At 40.6% G+C, this 11781-nt stretch overlaps 1 protein-coding gene across 1 annotated transcript in view; it reads left to right on the forward strand.

Annotated features, from left to right (window-relative positions):
* Positions 1-4253: 4253 nt before the first annotated feature.
* LOC102258470 (putative Polycomb group protein ASXL3) overlaps positions 4254-11781 on the forward strand; it is a gene marked incomplete at its 3' end in the record, with an annotated part of 54599 nt that continues 47071 nt past the window's right edge. The window contains exon 1 of the mRNA XM_014549279.1: positions 4254-4319. The remainder of the gene's footprint in view (positions 4320-11781) is intronic.

The following is an 11781-nucleotide window of genomic DNA, read 5'->3' on the forward strand; positions in this document are numbered from 1 at the left end:
CATCTAATGGAATTCTTTTCTCCTAGTGCTTCACTGAAACAAAGATAGTGCTTTGGAAATTTCTACTCCTTCTCCCCCATCCCTCCTTTTTTTTTTTTCCTCTCAGTCTTGTGGGAATGTAACCATACCTTTCTGTTTGGATGATGGTGGATGGTCCTTAGAATTGATGTTATTCATGGTCTGCTCTAGGCAGCAATGCTATTGTGTATAAAGAAAAAAATACATTTAATCCACCACAAGGTTTGTTTGTTTGTTTGTTGTTGTTCTTGTTGTTGTTGTGTGTGTGTGTGTGTGTGTATGTGTTTTTAAATCCTCACCCGAGGATATTTTTCCATTGATTTTTAGAGAGAGTGGAAGAGAGAGGGAAAGACAGAACTATCCATGTGAGAGAAACACATCGATTGGCTGCCTCCTGCAGGAGCCCTGACAAGGGCCCGGGCCAGGGAGGAGCCTGCAACCTAGGTATGTGCCCTTGACTGGAATTGAACCTGGGACCCTTCGGTCTGCAGGTAGACACTCTATTCACTGAGCCAAAATGGCTAGGGCCCATCAGGGTTTTCAATGAGGAAATGAGAAACAGAAATAAAGACACTAATAATGTAAAAGAAAATCTTAATTCTGTTTCCATTTTTCTCTAATTTTTATTATTATTTTTTACTTTATTTTCCCCCATCACCATTTATCCCCCCTATGCCTTTTCCACTCCACCCAGCCCTCACTCCCATGATCACCACACTTGTCCATGTCCATGAGTTCTCTCTCTTTTTTTTTCACTCTCCAATTTTTATGTATCCAATTTTTGTATTTCACTTTTTAGCTAATATTATCTTCATAAACCAAGTTCCAGTAACTAAATAGGAATAGCTGGACTTTGAGTCGGAAATGAGCAAAGACAGATGTTGCATTTCCTTTTAATCTTCTAATGACTCTGCTTTTTATTTTTTTTATTCAGAATTCACTACTGAGTTCAGCTTCATGATAGAAAATGCAAGATTCATGAAAGTTAAACCGTTTTTCATGTGTAAGAGCTGTAGTGGAAAATGAGGGCCTTTCTTTTTTTTTAATCCTCGCCTGAGGATAATTTTCCATTGATTTTTAGAGGGTGTGGAAGAGAGAGGGAAAGACAGAGGGAAATACTGATGTGAGAGAAACACATCCATTGGTTGGCTCCTGCACGTGCCCTGACCAGGGTTGGGGAAGAGCCTGCAACCGAAATACGTGCACTTGACCGGAATCTAACCCGGGACCCTTCTGTCCGCAGGCCCACACTCTATCCATGGAGCCAAAGTGGCTAGGGCAGCCCTTTCTTAATTAGACCAGCTTCCCACTCCATCTTTTCATGAACTTTCCTCTCTTATTCTCTTGGTGATAGTAGTAGGCAGCCTTAGGAGGGAAAGAGGCAACTTTAAGCCGATTCAAGGGTGTCATCCAGAAAAGTGAATGAGGAAGAAACAGTGTAGGACTTTAGTAAAACTTACTGTGTTGTTATAATTTTTTTCCTCTGTGTTTGTGCATATATGATTGTGTGGGATAGCGTTTGCAGAGAAAAAAAGATTGTCTTCTGCTAAGTTGTTAATTTTTCTTGTCTGTCTCTAACACATAGTCAGTAGGTTGGTGCCAGTTCATTCAATTTCCCTCCTGAGGCTGTGTGGGAGGGTGCACTTCTTTGACACCTTGAAGTCAGGGTGACAGTGTGAGTTGTCTAGTTCCTCCAGCCTGTGTGTGACTCACCGTATTTCTTTCCCGGCTGTGTCGATCACAGGAGCTGGTGACAGGATGGGATTTCAGTCAGCCTGGTTCTTGGTTGGACACGTAGATGTGAGTGAGAAATAAGCGTTTGTTTTAATCCGCTGAGATTTCAAGGTTGGTGTTCACTGTTTTGTGTCCCTGCCGATCCTGACAGTTGAAGTCCTTATAGCGAAACCCCTGTTTTCATCCCAGGCCACCTTTTCCGTTCGTTTATGAGACACTAAGTGCATAATTACATGCTTCAGGGGAAAGTAAAGCAAACAAGGCTCAGTCCCCCTTTTCTTCACTGTGACATTAAATTGCTTGGTAAAGTCATCCTCTTCAGTATTTATGCTTCGATATTTTAAAACCAGTAAACAATAGAGAATTTTCATTACAAGGAAATAAGAGAATTTTCCTAGCGATGAAAATTCTCTTATATGCTATCTCAAGAGAATTCTGTTTATGTTTTTGCCTTATAAAATAATTGCTTTTCTTCCCATCTGTCTATTGAGGAGGAAAGATTTTTAACCAGAGAGAGTAGAACAATTATTGTTAACAGGGAATTGAATTCCAAGATAGTCTAAGAGATAGGAAAAGGGCACCTGGACGGTTTAAATGAGTTCAAGTTCCCAAATCCAGACAAATTGTGTTTCATTGAAAAGGTATGGCCAGGTTTCCACACACCATTGAGAAGAGGAAAGCAGACACTGTAATAACACCTCTCTCCTTCCCTCTCTTCCTCCCTCCCTCCCTCCTTCCCTGTCTGTCTGTCTGTCTGTGTCTGTCTTTCTTTCTCTTGCCTAGAGGAGTGCTGGTAGAGAGGCACACGCCCATCAGGGATTATATTTCCCAGTCTGTCTCAGGGATTCCTGTCTACATCTCCCTTCCATTGAGAGCAAAGTCACCCTCAGGCCATTTCCCACCAGTTTCCACTCTTCTCTACATACAGCGTTCAGAAACCCCTGATAGTCCTCAGACTCCCCCATTGAGCCCTGCGCTTCATGTAGAAAAAGGGGGGCGGGGAATGAAGAAAACTTTCTTGAAAGCCTGCAGACTTTCATTCCACAAGGAATGTGTTGACCATATGCATCCTAATCCAGATGAACAATGTGTGTCCATTCCTTCAGCTCACCAGTATGTAGCCATGTCTGCTCCGTGCCTTAAAGCAAACACTCACAACTGTCCTTCCTAGAATGTTCTACCAATCTTTTGCTTAAATGGGGATGGAGTTGTTAATGCACCATCCCTTACATGTTAGATTATATATATTTTTATTGATTTCAGAGAGGAAGGGAGAAGGAGAGAGAGCTAGAAACATCAGTGATGAGAGAGACTCCTTGGTCGGCTGCCTTCCGCACACCTCACAGTGGGGACTGAGCCAGCAACCCGGGCATGTGCCCTGAATGGGAATCGAACCGTGACCTCCTGGTTCATAGGTCGAAGCTCAACCACTGAACCACGCCAGCCGGGCTATATTTTTCATTATGACATAATTTATCTGCAAGAGACATTGATTTTCAGTGAATTATGTTCAAGATTTTTTGGCCGTTATATGGAGGTGTAGGCACTTAGTTGTAATTATTATAGGTAAGGTCACCACTGAATGACTAGGGTCATAAAAGAGATCTTCCCCAGATTAACCAAAGAACTTGTATGCATAGATGTATAACCCATGGACACAGACAATAGTGTGTTGAATGGTGAAGGAGGTGGGGAGAATGGGGGTGTGTGAGCTAGAATGTGTCAATGGGGGCGGGGGAAGGGGACATCTGTAATACTTTCAACAATAAAGATTAAAGAAATGATCTTTTAATTCCTAATAATATGGAGATGATATGATTTATATTTATATCCCCTTTTTGTGAGTATGCCTATAGAATATCCTAACGTTTTTGTCTCTTATATGTTCTCTGTACCTGATGGCAGGTGTGGTTTTTCCTTAAAACCTGAATGTCAAGATAGTTAGCAGAACTCTCAGAGCTTTTCCGACATTTAGCTTTCATGGGGAGGATTCGATTCCTTGTGGTCCTGGTGACTACTGCGTGGAGTTGAGTGACTCTACAGGGAAAACATCTGGCCCAATTTATCTTCAGGCATAATTGAATAATGCTGAATGGCAACCTCTGGGAGCACTATAAGTGAGACTTTATGTAACTGCTAATTTAGAGTTGGTTAATAGGTAACTCTTACTTGTATTTCTTTCCAAAGGATAGATACTTGGATCACATCAGAGCTAATCATTTTTCTTCATCCTGACATGTAAACATAGCATTATGGTATAATGAGCTCCCAGCCTGGTTGTATGTGGAACTCTGCTGGTAAAGTCAGGACTGAGGAAAGCTAGAGAGCAATAGGGACGGTCTGTTTTCATAGACTCTTTTGTTGGCAAAGGTAAGTTTTATTGCTCCATTGCCTCCTTAAAGAGACTCAGCCCGTATTTCATATCAACAAATATCAGCTGATTGAAGCCAGTTTTGTTTGCTTTGTGCCTTGAGAAGTACGGCCTTCATTCCTCCAGCACATACTTCAAGAAACAGGACCGAAAGGGGGTAGGATGGAGAAGGTTAGAAAACTTGGCTAATACTAAGGTGGGTAGTATATCAAGTTGAACATGAAAGTAATTGCCCCAAGAATGCATTTAGCATAAATCTTGAGGTAGATACTTCCGTGGTATCCTAACTAATTGAGTGTAGTAAACCTGGTGGGAGATCTTTGACTTGGTTTTCAGTATAAACAGTTATGGTAGATTGTGTGTGTTTGTCTTTTCTCTTTATTTTCTTTTAGTTATGGTAGATTTTCACGCACAACTCCAATTAGAAACAGGGAAGCACATATCTTATAAGCCTCTGACCTATAGATGATCTCCCAGTCATATTGCTAAAATATTAAGATACCTGGTTCATATATATATGTGTGTGTGTGTGTGTGTGTAAAAATGTCCCCTTTCTAAAGCCTGGGATTCAGAAATTCTTAACTCATCAAGCTTCAGTTCTAGGTAAAGACCTCTGACTGCTAGAATTATTTATATAATAATTTTATATAACTGTTTAATTTTTTAACTATTATCTCTGGATGGGTCAACGTGTATATTTGACCAAAGGCTACCAATGTGCATTCCCACATTTTATTTCATTAAGAATATAGTTGCCAATGATGAAAAAGTAAGTTCTACCAACAACTACTCTTCTAGTCATCTTCTAAAGGAATCAAAATTTAACATCAGATTCAAAACATCATGTACTTTGCAATTCTTTAAAATCCTGTGAGAGGAACTAACTGAGGGCTTAATAATTAGTGTAAGGAACACATTGGTCATGAACATTTAGCCATGCACAGAGACTAAAATCCAACTCTAACCAAATTGTTGAGACAAAGAATTTGTTGGAAGACTGGTACAAACATCAACTAGAATCAGTGAATAAAAGTCCTCAGTAACCCCTGAAGGAGGAATGAATGTGTCCAGGATCCTCTCATCTCTGCTGCTCTCTGCACAGAAGCCTGGTGCCTGGTTGTCTGAACCTGGCTTCTTCCTCATGGCCAGGAACATGACATCCAGCAAGTCTCAGGGCCCCATCACATGGCGTTATTGCCAGAAAGCAATGAGATTTTTCTTTTTAAAAATTATGTTTTTATTGATTTCAGAGAGGAAGGGAGAGCGACAGAAACATCAATGATGATAGAGAATCATTGATCGGCTGTCTACTGCACACCCCATACCAGGAATCAAGCCTGGGCATATGCCCTGACCAGGAATACCAAAATCAAACCGGTGACCTCTTGGTTCCTGGGTAGATGCTCAACCTCTGAGCCGCACCCGGCCGGGTGAGAGATTTTTCTTGAGCTTTAGCCTAATGTATCCTGGGGAAGATCGGTGGTTGCCTCCTTGTGGACCCGCCCCCCTGCCATCCCACCACCCCATCATTAGTAGGTAACTCTTTAGGATCTATAGCAGTGGTTCTCAATCTTCCTAATGCCGCGACCCTTTAATACAGTTCCTCATGTTGTGGTGACCCCCAATTTCATTGTTACAAATTGAACATAATTAAAGCATAGTGATTAATCACAAAAACAATATGTAATTATATATGTGTTTTCCGATGGTCTTAGGCGACCCCTGTGAAAGGGTCGTTTGACCCCCAAAGGGGTCGCGACCCACAGGTTGAGAACTGCTGCTCTAAAGGAATATGACAGCTCCCATTCACATCAAAGTAGGAAAGGGTATTTTTTCAGAAATAGAGAATGAGGAGTTCACAAAAACCATCACATCAACCTTCCCTTGTCCTTTGTTGGTCTTGTTTTCATTCATTAGGCAAGTTTTTATTAAATGCCTACAGTGTGCCAGGTACTGAAAATAAAGCAGTTTAAAAGAAGATCAACACAAAACATGATGATCATCACTCCTGCGTGGAATCTGATTATAATACCACCCCTGGGAATAGGGTAGGCAAAGGTCATTGTTATGTAAAAGGAATGGGCATTTTGAATGAATATGAAAGAAGGCATATGGCCTAGTCTCTTTTCTTTTATTTTAAATCTGTTTCTAAGTAAATTAGATGTTTGCTACCCTCCCCTCCGGTAGTAAACCCGAGGATCAGTGTCTCCAGAGATGGTGTTAACAGGCTTTATTGTATTCCGTTTTGGTGGATGCATGTACTTGGTAAATATTTGTTAAATCAATGAATTATTGAGGAGGTAATGCTGTTGTTTAACTATAGTCAGGAGAAAAGGCTGTTATTAACTGTGACAAAGCAAGCATCATTGTCTTTGTCATTCTTCAACATTTAAGTGGTCAGAATCAAATAATTCCGTGTAACAAAGTCATTTTCTACAATTATCTCAAGATCTATTTTGAAACTAATTCCTTTTGGCAGCTACATCTGGATGCGGTGTCATTTCAGGCGAGTCTGTAAAAGTAACACTGAAGAATTTTCCTGACTCAGATTGAATGATGAGTAATATTTGCCTTGGACAAAATTCAATATACCTATATCTTATTTTCTGCACTGTGCGTTAGAGTATAAGGTGTCTATCTGTTTCTTTTGTGGTTTGAGTATTCATTTTTATTTTGTTCTGAAACAGATTTTTTAATTAGTTACTAAATATTATATAATATGCGCTTAAATTATGTAATATAAGCGTATATTATATAACATCTATAATGAGCATATATTATAATATGTATTATATAATATAGAGATTGTATTAATGTATTTTAAAGATGATGAAAGTAATTTATGCTTCTAAATACAAAACTATTTCTTAAAGTATGAAATTTCCTTTTTCAACTTTTGCTTTTCCACCACTCTCCAGGGTAACAGTTGTTCACTGTTTGAATATTTTTATATGGGGTGTGTGTTGGGGGAGGGGTGTGGGTATGGGTATGATACCTGTACACCACATGCACTTGAATATATGCTTCCTCTAAACATGTTGTTCTTCAACTTGCTTATCCTTACTAATTACTTTATCATGGACACCATCATATTAGTACCTGTTTTCTTTGTAATGGCCCTATATTAGTTTATGGTATGTATGTGCCTTCATTTATTTAACCATCTGCCTCTTAGATCATGTCTTACTGTTTTATTTCAAATAACACTTCATTGACTATGTAGGCTGGGCTGTGGATTTCTGTAAGAAAAATACCTAACGATGTTCAACAAATCGGACCGCCTGCCTTTTGTACTTTAATAGTACTGCTGATCACCCTCTACAGAAGGTAGTGTTGTTTGTTACAAGGCACCATATTGTGATGGCGAAACGCTCAGACTCCCAGGGCGTGGTTTAACCCCAGCTCTGCTTATTCTTGGTGAACATGAATTAATATACTTGTGTTTCAGCTCCCCCAACTACAAAAAAACAATACCGACTTTGATATGTGAATGTGGGAATGAAATACATTAACTAAGTCAAATTATCATAAAAGTGGCTCCCCTATTTCTATTGCAGATGCTTTCCAGAAGTCTGTAAGTCCCACCTGCTGTTATTAAGAGGAGCACCTTGTGAGGATTCCCATGATACGGAAAGCTGGGGTCTCCTCTGATGGCTGCTTCAGAAGGTTGTCCTGAGGGAAATGCTGGCTTTCCCCATGGATTTTTCATACGGCTAGATTGTTTAGTCTCCCACCTATGGACAAAATTGTACGTTAGCTCCTAAATTTTTATAATATTGTATTCTGCCCTCTGCAAGTCTGGTGTTCAGAGTTATTACATCTGTCTATAGTAGTAAAATATAAACTCCAAGTTGTTAGAGTATATAATCTAGTAATCACATTCGAAGATGGGAAGACTGTCTCCTTGGATTATTTTACCTAATTATTCTCAATTATGAGTTTATGTTATATTTAGATTTTTATGAGGGGATCTTCGACAAAATTTACATATGTCCTGTGCATGCTTGTGTGAAACTCCCATTGAAGATCTCGTTCATTATCACCGAATGCCTTTATATGCATATCTAGATAAGACCATTATCTTAGTTTAGAACTAGGAGGACCTTTATCTGCCCTGACAACCTAATGTTCTTTTATTCAGCTAATGGGTATTAACTGACTCATGTTTGCAATATTCATTTTAGCTGCCATGAAATTAGTAGTCAGCCACAGCAACTTTCTTCTCAGGCACGATTTCTCAGTTTTGAAATATTATGTTGTGTGTTTTTTTTCTTTTAAACTAGTGCAGATATTGCTTTTTTTTAAACAGGATGTGATAAGGAAAGCAAGGTAGAGGTGTTTAGATGGGCTGAGAGATGAGGAAATGTGAGTTCAATAGCAGACACCGAGAGGGCCTGTAGATCTGACCAGGAGCTCCTCAGATAATCCTGGGGAAAATCACAGACAGTGGAGAGCGGTTGTCCAAGGATGGAGCCACGTGGGTTCAAATCTGGGCTCTGTCGCTTTCTAGCTGTGACTCTGGGAGAGTTAAATTAACTTCTCTGCTCCTTAGTTACCTCGTCTGTCATCTGTAAAATGAGAGCAATAAAAGCCCCAATAAAACGACTGTTTTGGGGATTAGGTGAGAGTATATGCATGTTAGAATGATGCATGATGTAGAGTACCTGTTGTGTGTTTGCTGCTGCTATTATTATTATTATTATTATTATTATTTATAAGCGTACTGGCCTCCTGGATGTTCCTCAAAGACAGAAGGCTTGGGACCACTGTATGGCCTTTATACACACTGTCTCCTCTGCCCAGAAAAATTTTCACTCCTATCCTCACATGGCTGGACCATCTCATTGTAGCCTCAGTTTAAATAGGATTGTCCAGAGAGGCCTGCCCTGACCACTCTCTATGTGGTCTCCTTTCTCCGTGTAAATACATTTCCCGCATACAAGAACATTTTTGAAATCACAACTAGTGATTTCACTTTATGTCAACTCTCAGTAAAATTTTAGAGTGCATTATTAAATAGATGACTGTGAGCATTTAGAAATGGAACTAGTGATCCCTGGAAGGCATATGGATTCTCCAAGTTAATTCCTGTCACACTAAATTAATTTATTTTTGATAGGATTATGAGTCTCACACTTCAGGGGGAGGCTCCTGTCGGAGCTGAATTTCAGCCAGTCTGACATAGTCTATTATGAAACTCCTTTAAAAGTGATGGACACATGTGAACTGGGTGATGATACAATTAAACGAATCTGTGGCAGATTGAACATCTATAGACAAAATACATTGGTTCGCTGATCAGTGTCAGCCTGAGAGGAGACGCCAGCGGCTTGCGCGTAGGTGTGCTGCTTTGTTCTCCATCGCCCTGGTCAGCTCTGTCGTGAATAACTTGGAGAAATACTTCAGTCATGCTGGTCAGGACATAAAAAAGGAAACAGAACAGTTGGGGAGGAGAAAAATGAACATCAGTCATGCTGGTCAGATAGGTGAATATCAGGACATAAAAAAAGGAAACAGAACAGTTGGGGAGGAGAAAAATGATTCCAAAAGAACTTTATAAGCTTGAACAAATCACCTGAACTTGAAAAGATGCCGTTGAACTCATATAAGTATTTTTCAGATTTGCATGCTCCACGAAGTACAGCTATCGCCCTGGGTAATTAGCTATTTGGGGACAATAAGATTTCAGAGGCTGCAAAAATCCACTGAAACAAACACTGGTGCATTAAACAAAGACGCACTGATGTCTGGCACGTTTGGAAAGTACACCACAGGGTTATTATGCATGTGATTTGGGAAGCAGATGTTAAAGATCTGGAAGTTACAGTGATTGACAATGTGAGGACTGGTGACAAAGAGGAAGTGCCGCATTAGGCTGCCTTAGTGTAGTAGGGGGGTTAGCAAAAGGGAAGGATACTGTATTCTGTTTTGATCACACCACATGTAGGATATGTTAGTGGCATTTAGCTAATTTATTTTAATTGGTATAATTCTTAAACACGTGCTTCACAAGTGACACTGGCAAACTCAAGAATATCCAAAGATGATTCCGGAGTTGTGTCCACAAGCTATTCTATGTGAGAAATGATGGCAGAAACTGAAGTGCCATGAACCTGGAAAAAAAGGAGAGACCTGGCCCCTGATCATGCCTGGTGACATTTTAAAGCAGGTGACAATATATCACGTAAATAAATTATCGGACCCCATTTTGTAAATGTATGTAACACAATTACCTGGCTTTAAGCTACATGTTAGGAAAAGGCTTGGAATTTAGTATTAAGTAATTGTCATGTTCAATGGCAAAAACTAAGACTACATACTGTAGTAGAAATGATAGGAGGCATAATTTTTTACCTGGTGTGCAGAACAAGCTTTTTAACAATTAGTAGGTTCTGAATAGAGTGGACTGCCTGCAAATTTCTGTGGTAGCAGGATCTCTTTTTCATTAATGAGATGCTTTACTTTTAAAAAAATGGATTCATATGTATTATTATTAAATTAGTAATATTTTAAAACTTTTTTTTAACACTAGAAATTCTGGGTTTCTCTCACTTTCTGGGTTTTTGTTTTTTTCTGCTGTTGTTTTTTTTAGTCTTCCTGTTTATAAAGGAACATCAACTGTTTCAAAAGATTGGAAACTTCCCAAAGGTAAAGTTGCCCAGGTCCCCCAGGAAATTAGGGTTCAGTTCTCAGTATTATTTGCAAATTCCGGTAACACTCATTCTCTGACTTGTTCCAGGCCTGGGAGGCAGGTCCCCACCCCCAGCTGTGCTCAGGTTTTGTGCAGCCGGGCAACTAAAACAACGTTCCCGTGACGTTGTTTTGTGCAGCCGGGCAACTAAAACAACGTTTCCTTCTGACGGGCATTCTCTGAATCTCCCCATCACCATTGCTTGGAAGCTTGTCTTCAAGTGCATATCGCTGGAAGGGAGTTTTACTGTTGGTATCCTCTGCATTTTCCCTTGATTTGTGATGAGAGCAGGCGGGTAATGTGTCACTGTGGTGCGCTGTTCCCCCAGGTGACAGGTCGTCTCACAGAGCGCGTATGATCAAGTCCCTCTTGTTAGCAGAGAAAGGCTGTTGGGTGGTGAGACTGGGCGCAGAGCGGTGCAGGGCCACCTGCGAGTCTGCAGTGGAAGAAGTTTGGCGGTGATCAGGCCATGATGGGGATGTGGGGCCAGCCTGATGGTAGAACTCTGGTGCCGTTTATGCAGGAAATCTCCAAGACCACATCCAGTGTCCATCTGTGTGTGTGTGTGTGAGTGTGTGTGTGTGTGTGTGTGTGTGTGTGTGTGATAGCTCTCTTCTTTGTACTGAAAAGATTCATCTGCCTCGGCCAGTGATGGCGAACCTTTTGTGGTTTAGTCCCTCTTGTTAGCAGAGAAAGGCTGTTGGGTGGTGAGACTGGGCGCAGAGCGGTGCAGGGCCACCTGCGAGTCTGCAGTGGGAGAAGTTTGGCAGTGATCAGGCCATGATGGCGATGTGGGGCCAGCCTGATCTGTGGAACTCTGGTGCCATTTATGCAGGAAATCTCCAAGACCACACCCAATGTCCGTGTGTGTGTGTGTGTGTGTGTGTGTGTGTGTGTGTGATAGCTCTCTTCTTTGTACTGAAAAGATTCATCTGCCTCGGCCAGTGATGGCGAACCTTTTGAGCTC

The sequence above is a fragment of the Myotis brandtii genome, unplaced genomic scaffold, assembly GCF_000412655.1.
Source record: "Myotis brandtii unplaced genomic scaffold, ASM41265v1 scaffold541, whole genome shotgun sequence".
NCBI lineage: Eukaryota > Metazoa > Chordata > Mammalia > Chiroptera > Vespertilionidae > Myotis > Myotis brandtii.